General features: G+C 42.4%; 1 protein-coding gene across 7 annotated transcripts in view; it reads left to right on the forward strand.

The window, feature by feature from the left end:
• The window catches only part of LOC114767330 (cadherin-18-like), a 194,266-nt gene that overhangs the window by 98,005 nt on the left and 83,073 nt on the right, over nt 1–13,188 (forward strand). For 5 of the 7 annotated variants that reach the window (XM_028959042.1, XM_028959007.1, XM_028959032.1 and 2 more), the window contains one exon: nt 3,853–3,984. The exons of 1 other annotated variant lie outside the window; for it this stretch is intronic. The gene's annotated coding sequence lies outside the window, so the exon portion shown is untranslated. Of the gene's footprint in view, nt 1–3,852; nt 3,985–12,676; nt 12,825–13,188 lie in introns of all 7 variants that reach the window. One more of the 7 variants, XM_028959016.1, reaches the window with a different exon arrangement.

The following is a 13,188-nucleotide window of genomic DNA, read 5'->3' on the forward strand; positions in this document are numbered from 1 at the left end:
TGCTGACAAAGGAAGATGCACTGAAATCCTGAACTCCGCAGATTACAATGAAAAAGTAATCTCGCTTTTGGAGGACAAACAAACTTATGAAAAACTGAAAAGGGATCCGACCAACATCTACAAAAAGAAGGAAAACGCCATTGACAGGGCAACCTATTACCGCCTTTATCCAGTGGAGACCACCCCCTGCCTTTATGGACTCCCCAAGATACACAAAGATGGAGCCCCACTCAGACCCATCGTCAGCAGCATCAACTCAGGACGGCCTTAAAATCTGTGGATATCCCAAGTGGGCCTTTAACAAAGCAGGATCCTCCTTCAAGAAAAGGACCACAGAACAACCTGAATCCCAGGGCCAACGGAAGAACCTGGTCCTTCCATACATGGCTGGTGTGTCTGAAAGACTGAAAATGATTTTTGGGAAACACCACATACCGGTCCATTTCAAACCTGCAAACACTCTGAGACAGAGACTCGTCCATCCCAAAAGAAGCAATGTAGTGTATGCTGTCCATTGCGGTGAAGAGTGCTCTGAGCTGTACATTGCAGAAACCAAGCAGCTTATACACAAGAGGATGGCCCACCTTCACCAAGGACACTCATTATTGGAAAAGAATGTTCATAATAAAAAAGTTTATTCTATTTGCTCTAGCGGCCAGACAAGCGCTTGTCTCCAGCCAGTAGATTCTCTCAGAAGTTGTTGAGATCTGTTTGATTCACGCTGTTCTGTAAAGTTGCTGCCATGCTGCCAGCTACAGTGCACGTTGTCATGTCCATGGAGACAACAGTCCTTAATGTTCCGGAAAGCCTTTTTCTTTTTTTCTTTTCTACAATGTGTTGAATGAGACTTCATTTAACATGCATGACTGTTTCTACAGAGTTTATGTCCCACACAAATATACACAGAGCTTTCACACTTTTTCAGTTCAAGCAGATATGTATGTGTGTTTGCTCTTTTTTATACACACAGTGGCCAAGTCACCTTAAATATAATGCCCCCTAAAGAACTGAAATGTATCCGACGTGTGTATTTCTCTAAAAGCCCTCCCCTAAAAAAGGGCGTGACCCCCGAGCTTACTGTTTTAAATCAGTTTGCTCCCCAAACTGTAAAGCTGAAACGGTGCCGTCAGTCAGGGCCAGCGGAGCGGGCTAATCCCTCTTGGTGCCGGCCCTCCGCTGAAGATGTCACCGCCGAGCACGAGAGCGACAGCGCTGACACCCATGAAGCCGTCTGTATCAGACTTCAAAGTGCCACGCGCCCCGATCAAGGCCGAGTCTCCTAGATCTGACTGAAAGGATGCGGTTTTCCTGCTTCCTTCATTTTCTTTGTCTTCCCTTTAACCTTTTCCGATTCACTTCATGAGGACCGGGCCACTGTGAGATGAAGAAATAAAAACTCTTTTTCATTGAGGTGTCCCCAGCGGGTGGCTACGGCTCCGTTAGCTCGCGCTCTGACAGTGAAAAACGCAGTGGTTGGCCAGCCCTGACAGTCCCGGGCTTTATAACCATCAGCCTCAGATCTTTAAATCCGCCGTTTATATGCCTCAAAACGGCCTCAAAGATACACCCACTCCAGCGCACTCGCAGCACAGCATAGTGTGCTCTGCTACACCCACATTCCCGCTGTAGTGGAGTTTCCTGTGCTTCATAATGGGCTGTTATGTAACAGGCGTCATGAATGGGTGTAAACATGGAGCTCCTGTGCTCCTGTGCGCCTGCACCTGCCCAGTTCTGTGTTTGGGGTCTTAGATGTTTTTGTCTGCCTTTTACAATTATACAGATAGCTATAGCTAGATGTATAGCAATTAAAAATAAATTAAATAAAATAATTGTCCTGCAGTCTCATTGTTCGTATCTTGAGACAGTCACTTAAGGCAGAGTAAACGCGCCCCCAGACAATCCGGCTGTGGCAGAAAATGGCTGAATATGACAAAGAATGGTCGTCTAAATGCAAAAGGAGCAGAATAATTTAATGGGGGCTCCGTGGAGTTCAAGGTACGCTTACCAAAACAAGCTTTGCAACCGCTCACTCGGTCTGTGCCGATGTGCAATTACCTCAACTGTAGCAGAGATAAACAACAAGCACCGATTCGCCGCTTGCAGAAATTGCCGCATTTTCCCAGCGCTGCATTGGGTCTGGCAGATCAAAAGCTGATTATAAAAAAAAAAAAAAAAAAAACGTGTTATACAATTAAATTGCCATGTTCTAGTGCGTTGTACGATGCACTGTTTCAGCCTAGAAAACAGAGGAAAAGTCGTGAAGGTGTGAACCAAGGTAACACGGTAAAGTGTTAAAGTAAATATTCTTATGTTGATTATTGATTGGGCTATTGTTTTAAACAATACCATTTGATGCGCTGAAAGTAGCCAACATTGAATTGAATACTAAAAATATATTCGTGGGTTGACCAATATGGGCCTTTAATTGACTTCTGTCTGTAATTAAGTACTTTTGACAAAACAAATGGGCAAAATCAAATATGTCATCCTATTCTGGTTTGCATGTTTACTTTCGAAATAGTATAGAGGGGTGAAGTTGGTTAACCGCTACCTCTTAGTTTTTAACATGTTTAATCTGAGAGAACTGAATCCCGGACCTCAACACTTTTTGCTTTAATAAAACGAAGCATTATGAAGAGGTGACGATTGATTGCTGCTCATGCCACCAGCGGTGAATTTCATGTCTCGCAGTCACAGCGGCTATGGAAATGAGGGCTTCCCATCGAGTGTGTTTTCACACACTCTCCACTCCCAGCCGGCCCAGTATGTGAGCAAAGTAGTGTGTGTTATGTAATGGCAGAGAAGCTGAGGGCTTCTTCACAGACATTTTTCTGTTTTCTTTTTTTTTTTCTTACCCCCCCCTCACTTTCTTTGCTAATAGAGGCTCTTTGATGTTTATGGAGAGTGTGTGCAAAGGGGATGAAGACTTGTGTAATCAGCAAAGACCAGAACATTCTTTCTTTTCTCCACCTTTCCCCCAAGTGAGACTCCAGGGTCCATGAGCTGTTTAAACATCTGCAGCGCAAGCGCTCTTCTCTCCATTAGCCTGGTTTTAGTTGAGAGTGGAGAGTGCTGAAATGGAGAAAATAGCCCAGCATTGTTAACCTTTGTGATGCACTGCTATTTTTATTTAAATGACAAAAACCACTCAGACGCTGTACATTTCACTCCGTGCCCTTGCAATTCCTTCAGTTTGCCGCTGTGTCCTCTGCCGTTCTGACATACAGACAGATGGCAAAAAGGAAAACCGGAATAACTTAGTGGAGAAATTCATTCGTTGGCCTGATCCTTATTTTAATCAATGAAGCAGAAAACAAATCACTTTAAAAGTACAAATTAAGAAGCTCGGGTCCCAATTTTTGTGGCAAAAGGAGGAAACAAATTCAGATGCAAGTGAACAGTACAGTTTATTAACCGAAAAAGAAGATAAATCAAAGATCAAGACCTCTAGAAGTATTATATTCAGATTGTATAAAGATAATAATACATCTGAAACCATTCACTCACACATTAATTTATTATATTGACCAGTGTTTATCTATGATTGGTGGCCTAGTGGTTAAGAAAATCAGAAGGTTGCCGGTTCGAATCCCGATCTGTCAAGGTGCCACTGAGGTGCCACTAAGCAAAGCACCGTCCCCACACACTGCTCCCCGGGCGCCTGTCATTGCTGCCCACTGCTCACTCAGGGTGATGGTTTAAATGCAGAGGACAAATTTCACTGTGTGCACCATGTGCTGTGCTGCTGTGTATCACATGTGACAATCACTTCACTTTACATTCTATCCATTATTCACATTTGGTTCATATATCATGTCTTCATACACTCTCCCTCTTTGCATTTTTCACCAGCGGTCGCGCACACACAAGCACGTGTTAGAGAGGAGCCAGTGGTTGTACCTGCCAAGCCGCAGCAGCACCCGGCGGAAGCTTGTTGACTGCTGAAGTGCTGAGAGAACATTAGCACCCCGCCTCCTCAGACAGGTATTTACATTTCCCCCTCTGCGTAACACCACCTCTCCACGTCTGAGCCCAGTCGGGTTGTGGATGGGGGGTGGGTCTTTTTTTTTTTTTTTAACTTGCGAAAGGTATTTTCTTCCAGGGAACTCATCCTCGTGGCACAGAATTTTTAGCCTGTTTGTTTTTATTATTATTTTCTATCCTCATGGCAAAGGGGAAGTTTTAGTGGTGTAGGCAGCAGATATGTTGCTAATGCGCAGCGTTTCTATAAACACCCAACAGGATCTGGCTTTTGTGCCGTTTCCCCTGCGGGGTTAGGGGATTTCGCTTCAGGCCATTCACTCATTGCTTTCTCTCTCTCTCTCTCTCTCTCACTCACTATACCCCGTAATACTAACTCATTGTGACTTTCTAGGAAGCCCACATCCATAATGCATCTTAAGTGCCTCCACAATCCGTTATAAATTATTACACATGCCACGGCGATTCTGTAACTACGCACGGCTCCCCGCTGCAATGTCAACAGCCGTTCGTCATTAGCTGCTCAGCTCATTTATATCAGCATTAATAAAACGCACAGAAGAAAAAAAAATTCAAGCTAATTAGTTGCACATCACCTCTCCAGATTTTAGCGCGCAGTCTCCCTACCTTGCCACCATCACAGTCGTGACGCTGATATTCTCTCTCTTTTCAATATGTGAGTTTATAAATGAGCCATTATGAGAGAATCTCTTACATTGCGCAGCTTCAGAGACTGAGCGACTAAATTTGATTGTTGTCTACTTTCGCATCAACGTGTGCTGCAATGCAGTGAGGAGAAAGGGAAAGACGGGGAAGCTAGGGTGGGGTGAGTAGAGGAGAGGAGAGGAGAGAAATGAAACAGACAGGAGCAGAGAGATGGGGCTACAGGTTTTGGAGAGTCATTGCAGAGGAGAGCAGATGGAGTCTGTTTCCAGGGTGTTGTCCTCCTTCTGGCGTAAGCATAGTCTCCTTCTCTCCCATCTCGTGTTGTGTTTCCACTAGTCAAGTCATGTCAACTTTATTTAAAGAGCACATTTTAAACCCCAGCATTTGGTGCAAAGTGTTGAACAAGCCAAATCAAAAAGAATATCGAAAAAATACAAAACCACTAACTGCAAATTACCACTTAGCTACAGTTAAATGCTTACTCATAAAAAGTAAAGTAAGGTAAATTAAAGTAAAAAAAAAAATCCAATTGAGAAGGTTTTTGATAGAAGACATCGGTGATGTTGGTGCAAGCAAAATTTTTAAATCAGTTCTAAATGAAGAGAGGCCAGTACAGGTGAGACATGCTTTCTTTTACCAATGAGAAATCTGGGTGCTATATTCTGAACCAACTGCAAAACAACAAAAAATACACAGACAATAAGTGCATATATGTAGACGTGCATGTAGTTTCTAAATCTATTCTGAGGAGAAATGGGAAAATAAAGAAATCAATAAACCTAATGCAAACATGTCAATTTAGGGGGGAAAAAAAGGTATACCAAAAAAGGTTGCATGCGCTTGCATAAGGTGATATTTCATGCAATTCAAAAAAGGCATATTTCACAAAACTGCAATGGGAACATGTAATGTCTTAAAATAGATGGCGTGGCATATGTTGATGAGGTATTTTTACCCAGTAATGGACACACAGTGCTTGGAAATGCATCTTATTTCAGTTTTGAATTGTCAGAATTATGCATAAACACTTCTAATGCTGAAGCATATGGGCCAAGAAATACAGGGAGAGGATAGACGGATGTAGAACACATGTCGATCCCAAATGAGAACAGTTTGGAGTGTGTGTGTGTGTGTGTGTGTGTGTGTGTGTGTGTGTGTGTGTCAGAAGATGGTTGGTGTACATCTCCTAATCATAGTCTCAGCAGATGGTTGTTTTTTTTCCACCTGTCATTGAGAATAAAAAAGGTGTGTTCCTGTGAGAGGCTTTGTGCTTTTTTTGTGTATGTGTGTGTGTGTGTGTGTGTGTGTGTGTGTGTGTGCAAACATGATTTTGACCCACCCTTGATGTAATCTGCCATGTAAACCAGACTGCAGATTAAACCAGATTACTCACCTCCTCCTTCTCCTCCTCCTGATCTACTCAGAGCAGCAGCTCATAATCTACTCTGCTGCCAGTTCCACCCAAGCAGCTCTGCAAGAAGACAGGAGGAACAGACGTCAGGGATGTGACGATGGGCAGATTACAACGAAGGGGAGGGGGGTGAAAATGGAATGAAGATGGAGATGAGGTGGGGAAAGGAATGCAAAAGACGAGAGATACAGATGGATGTAGTGAGAGGAGAGACGGGAGGAGAGGTGATGGTGCTGTTATCCCTAATTAGCCTGGAGGCCGCTGCACATTGAGGCTCTAATTATTCAGCATCATTGTGTGTGTGCGTGTGTGTATTGGGTGGGTTGGGAAATATTAGATGTTATGTGTGCATAGGTGTGAGGGTGGACATAAATGCCTGTGTTTGACACTGTGCACATTTGAGAGAGAAATGTGGGGAATTTCAACAATCTAAGGACTATCTCTAGCACAGACGAACCACTAATGTTGACACTGGTGTTATGGGTGGGGTCATGTTATCTGGTGACCCCAGTGTGTCATTAAGCCATGATCTATCCAAAAATCTTTAGCACAAAAGTGAAGAAAAGCTGGTCAACATTCAGAACATTGAAATTTTGGGTCCATGGCCAAGAAACCCCGGACCTTAATCCAATTGAGAACTTGTGGTCAATCCTCAAGAGGCCAGTGGACAAACAAGAACCCACAAATTCTGACAAACTCCAAGCACTGATTATGAAGGAATGGGTCCCCATCAGTCAGGATTCGGCCCAGAAGTTGATTGACAGCATGCCAGGGCGAATTTCAGAGGTCTTGAAAATAAAAGGGCCAACGCTGCAAATGTTGACTCTTTGCATAAACTTGACGTAATTGTCAATATAAGCCTTTGGAACTGATCAAATGCTTGTAATTATAACTTCAATGCTCCACAGAGGCAATTCATAAAAACACTGAAGCAGTCATCTTAGTGAAAACCAGTATTTGTGCCATTTTCAAAACTTTTGGCTATGATGGTAGGTCCTCACAAATGTGTAACATTGGTTGTGGTGTCTATGAGTTGGTGAGAACAAGTGAAGCAGTCATCATTGTCATCATCATCTCTGGTGGTGGCATAATGAGCAGGTTGGCAGCAACCATCAAGTGTGTGTTTAGCATAATACTCAGCTTGTTCCTTCCTCTTCCACTTTTCCTCCTCACTGCCCTCGAGAGGAAGGCAAAATTGGACCTGTTTTGCCCAGAACCTGTGTTTTGCTGGGTACGGCTGAGGTGCAGGTGTTTTTTTTTTTTTTTTTATCCTCTGTCCTCTCGCTAGAGTGTGACAGTGCGGGCGCTGTGAAGTGCGGCGGCTGTGCGTGGAATGGGTTCCAATGGGTGACGTGACGGAGGGAACGTTCTTTCTCCGTGGCGGCGTCTTAATTGCACAGCAAAAAAGCGGCGAATGTCTGCAGGTGTTGTGCTGTCACGTCTTGTCAGTACTTTGCTTGGAGGAGCAGAAAATACCAGACCTCGCGCTGCCAGGAAAACGTTGGCATGGGGCGCAGGATGAATATTCATCGCGTCTCGATGTGAATTTGTTGGGAATGTAATTTCGGAGTGTGCACAGTGGAGTGTGTGTGATTTTAAAGACCCTTTCATGTATATTTTATGACTGACAATGCGATCCATTTGGCAGGCAACACACATAGATTACACTTTTAACAAACCATTTAGAGAAACATGGGGCCTGACAAAATCGCAAAAAAAAAAAACCATTTCCCATATCAGTTCCTCCCCACAAGCATATAACATATTCAAGCAACCCATTTTCTCTTTAAGTCTCTATTTCAATGCTTGTGTGTGTGTTTGTCCTAATGGGCCCAAATGAAATTTTTGCTGGATTTCAAACCAGCAATTCCCTTATTTACTCTTCACTATGACTACATGGGAATGTCTTTGTGTATACGGATGCACCATGCTATGTGCCTTTTTATTTTTCCTGGCAAAAATTGATTGTTCAAATTTACCCCGTAAATACCCCTGTTGCAGCTTTTTTCCACTTTTCCTCATTTTCTCCCTTAAACCTCCCCGTCCAACCTTTCCCATCACCTGCAAGCAGGAGCCAATCTGTTCCAGCTACCAGCATGCTGGAAGCAGGTCATCAGAGGTGGATTAGCTGTTTTTTTTGTGAAGGGTTTTGTTCAGTGTTGATTGCTCAGCGCTGCTCTTCCATGCCCGACTGGGTTAATATGTGGGGGAGGAGGATCAGGAAACGTTTAGATTATGTGGATTTGTCATGTATCTTGTTGATTGGTGTACATTTATCTATTGAGCATTGAGTTCTGTTTTGATATAGATCACTGGAATAGGCTGGATTATTAGAAATGACATTGCAACAAGTGCAAATTTGCAGCTTGTGTGCTAATGTGTCAGGAAAGGTTGAGCAAGACACAAGCAGGTAGAAGGTAATCGATGCCACAGAATTCAGATAACATTTAATGTCAGCAGACCCGGATGATGCACCCCTGTGTCCTCAGATCTCCCCCGACCCCTTCCCTTCGTCCATCCACAGCCCTGCCCATGAACCTGCTGTACTCCAGTGAGAGCTGTCTTCAGATTTCACTCCTCCTGTGTGGCACGAGTCTTTCTTTAGCAGCCGTCTCTGTGTGAAGATGTTAAGAGCCACACCTGAGCTGTGTAATCCTGAGCACACAGAGATTTGGAAAACACGGGGGATTAGTCAGGGATCCAGAACATATTTTTTAATCCATATACATTTCTAAAAGGGATTTGGCTGTTTATCCTTAGAATCCAACGCTATGTGTGACTGCTTTATTAAAGAGTGGCAGTTCAGGCTGTTTAAACGCCCTGCTTTTGATTATTAGTGACAGATCACTGGCCTGTGTCTCCTCAAGAATCTGTTCCCTCTACAATTTAAATATTCTTTCCAAGAATTTTTCTCCTTTTTTATCTTGTTGTTACAAAAAAAAAAAAGAGGAAACTGTTTTCTTTTTAGAAGTGTTGAACTAATATGCATAGCATCTACAGACTCCCCCCACCCCAACCCTCAATACTCTTTAAACGAATGCGATCAGTGCTGCGGAAAAAAAATGAACCGTTTTTCTGTTTTTATGAGCCTGCTTGTGGTTATGGCGCTTGTGCTCACCGAGCAGTTGCGGGAGAGCTGTCTGTGGTGCTGATTCCTGTGGTTTCCCATATGTTTTAACAATGTTTCCAGCCCGTCTGCACTGATCTTTGCAGCATGATGCGCATTTATACGTCTTGCATGTTGTCAGGTCATTAACCCTTTAGCACTCCCAGAATGGGCACCACTGACAGATTCTCTTTATTAGTCGGTCAACACACGGAACCTGTCGACAGATCCATGCTGCTTTTAAGAGGGCAAAAATCTGAGTGCGTGGGGAGATATATGGTTGCACACTGGGGTAACTTCCGATAGATTTTTATTCAGTCAGAGAAGGGGATGATCTTACAAGGGAGGACACCCACGGATAGCACAATCTGATAGCATAAGAGTATGTGTGCAATGTACTGCTTATGCAGCCGTGTGTTCAGAGGATGGGTTCCAGAAATGGCATAGGGCATCATGATGTCTGAGGGGTTATGGGGAAAAAAATCCTGGAATTCAAATGGGGAAAACAGTCCTAGAATGGTGAAGTGCACAAAAGGATAAAGACCCATTCATGGTTGGAAATTCAGCACTGTAGCAGCAGCAGTTGCTTCAATAGTTTATTCCCCACTGCCGATGTCAGATGTATATACTTGAGCTGGTTCACAGAACACATCAAATATCTAAAACAATTAATGGACACAGTGTTGAGATCGATGAGGAAATTATTATTTTCCTCTTTTATTCTGGGGAAGTGACCAATTTTTCACAAGCTAATAGACAATTGAAAGTCTATGACAAAATGAATGAATAAAAACAGGGTGAAATAAGACGCATGGAAGGAAGATGTTGGAAACCTGTAGGAATGTCTTACAGCATCACACTGAATCAATCTGTTGGCCACCACACACAATGTTTATCATTCTGTGCACTGTTTTTTGCTTGTTAATGTCATATAATATAATAAACAGAAATAAACAGGACAACATACACAAAACTGTTGAAACTACTTTATAAGAATTCAGTTACTTCAACTACACAGAACCAAAAGGATTGGGTTCCTGCATACTTATATGTGGAAGGACATTTTTTTCTGAAATATAAGATTCAAAGCCATCTAATCTGACAACATTGAGTGCAAGGTCCTGTTTTCTTCCATTTCCTTCTGTTTTCTTTGCTTGTGACCTTTTACAGTCATCTTCTTACATTATATTTGCTCATAACGCTGTATTCCCCCTCTAATCCCTTGCTTCTTTTGGATCATTCGTCAGCAGCAAGTTACACTGCTGGCAGCAGATTATCAATGCTGAGATTAGAGCACTGGTCGGGAAAAATATACTTGTTCAAGTTATTTTGGCACGGCTTTTGTGCTCTATTTCTCAGATATTGCAGGCAAATCCCCAAATCCTTGGCCCCAGAATTCTTCTTGTTTTCTTCTGTTATCTCAGCGCAACTTATTCGCTCCCATCCTCAGCTTTCCCGCTGACCTACACAGCTGCTGCCATGCATCACAAGGGCATTTCCAAACGGCCCATTGCAATTTCCATTTATATAAGTGCCGGTGCATCCAGGCATGCACTGTTCAAAAGGGTTTGGGGCAGAGATTAATAAGTCTCTTCTTGGCCAATCATATTGCGGCAGCTGTGCACACACTGGTGCCACGATATGCCTGGGATTTCTTTTAATAATGATTCAATTTCTCTCTCAAACCACAGCAAATTAGGCAGGGAATGATTTTTTACAGAAATCAGTAGTCATAAGTCCTTTGCAAAATATAAGAGAAACATATAAGCAGTCCATATGCCATACCATAAATGCATTATTTCCACTCATCGCATTTACACAACAATAAGGTATTATTCAGTATCTGAAATAATACCTGTCTACTGGCACACAGTGTCAGGACTGTGATTATCAAGGTCATTATTCCATAACACACTCTAATTGCTGTGATTTGATATGCCACACAAACAGTCCTGCACAATATACTGTACAGCATAATGCCTAGTTGTAAGTTTTGAGTATATTGTGTGCATAATGTTTGTCCTGATGATAAAAATAGCATAGTATGATGCACTGAGAATATGAATGTCATTTGCCACCTTACATATTTTTTATATTGGGTTTATGCGGTGTAACATGTACATGGCCATAAAAAAACCAAGTCAAAAATCAACCTCTGGACTATAGCTTTTTGAGCAGTTGTTGGGGAAAAAAATATTTTCAATAAATTATTCAATCATATGTCAATTCCTTTTCTAAATGCTGTGCTTGTAATTGAAAATTGTTTTTTTGCCAAAGCAAGAGAGACTAGGTGACTTATAGAAGTAGTCTCAGATCAATCTACAATAGCTTTATCTGTACTTATCATAGTCCTCACAATAATTAAGCTAAATAATGAGTTGTTCTAACAGCAGCCATGGCCCATTCTCCTTACTATACACTATCTTTTTTTTTTTCTTGGCCATCACACCATGCAGCATGGGAAGTGTTTGGCTCTTGCCAAATTTAGTGCTTAGCATGCACGCCAACAGGCTTTAACAACCTTATTCCAGTTGGGCTAAGAGCCTCCCACGTGCCTTCTGGCAAATCTGGGGTAAGGCTAACAATTTTTTCAAAAAATATTTTTTATAAAACAGCACTTTTTACACCACTTGATAAAAGGTGGGTGGAGCAATAGGGTTATTGCTGTATTATGCACAATCTCTTTATCTCCTGCCTAACCTTGCACTGGCCTTCTTGAGTAAATGCTCCAAATTCTCTATTTAATGCTCAGCTGTTTCTGGCTACGTTTACATTTTTACAGCTGTGTCATAATATGCAGGATTTATCATGGGCTTAGAATTGATACAACAGATTATAGGACATTCAAACTCTAATATTGAATCCTCTTTCAGTACTCCTCTATGTTAATGCATGAAATTATGCCCTAGCATCACTTCAGCACGAGTCCTATATTTGCATGAAATCTTAATAGGCTAAAGGCAAGATGTCTGACTTTCTGTGCCATCGTCTAATAATTTTAATTTCATGACTGACTTTAGTGTACCATGTGGCAGGAAGGGCAGATCTTCCATTGGCATGGTGGTTAATCTCTATGGAGGTTGCATTGAAATGTGAGTCTGAACATGAAATATTACTCAGCTCATGAGAAATGAATTTTGCAGAGCCACATTCTGTTTCATCCACCTGCCATAATATCTTCCCTTATCACCGGAACGTGTGCCGCTCCTGACCGGGTTAATTGCTGAGGCTATCTGAGCCACAATAAATAAATTAGCCCTCATTCTTTAATCAGTCAAACTTGAGGATGTTTGTCTCATAATTTCTTCTTGCCCCTTCATCAGCGATGAACCATAAAACGCACTCAACTTTCACCGCAGAATTCAGCCCTGTTTTCTTGCCATTGATTTTATTTGTTGTGCAATGTCATTAGCCCAATATCTGAATTCCGAGGTGAGATGCACAGCCGCCCCATGAATAATTTACCAGCCCTGATCATTGTGCTGAAAGCCCCATTTCTTATTCCTCTTCAGCGTCGAGGACGTGGCCTGGAGCTGCCACTGGAGGTGATCTTTACCTCTGCATTCACAACACGGCTCTGATGAAACCTAACTGGCTGAGCCCTCTGTCGACCTTCATTTGCTCATCGTGCCTGCATTGTTACAGTGCTTACCATTCCTAGTAAGGCATGCTTGTTTGGTGTACTTTAGCTCAAACTTTAAAAAAAAAAATAATTGATGTAGTTCTAGCTAAAGTTAGTGACGTGTCCTCACACCTCCAAGGCCATGAGTTCAAATCTCAGACATTGTGTGTGGAGAGTTTACATGCAATCCCTGTGTCTGCACAGGTTTCCTCCAGGTTCTCCATTTTGCTATCCAAATGCACGTATATAAATGCTGTAAATGTATACTAGGTGGATTAGCAACTCTAAATTGACTGTAGTGTGAGTGAATGGTGTGTGTATGTGTGTGTGTGTGTGTGTGTGTGTGTGTGTGCCCCCTGTGGTGGGCTGGCATCCCTGACCTGAATAACAGGACTAAGCAAT

Source organism: Denticeps clupeoides, chromosome 2 (genome assembly GCF_900700375.1).
Source record: "Denticeps clupeoides chromosome 2, fDenClu1.1, whole genome shotgun sequence".
Lineage (NCBI taxonomy): Eukaryota > Metazoa > Chordata > Actinopteri > Clupeiformes > Denticipitidae > Denticeps > Denticeps clupeoides.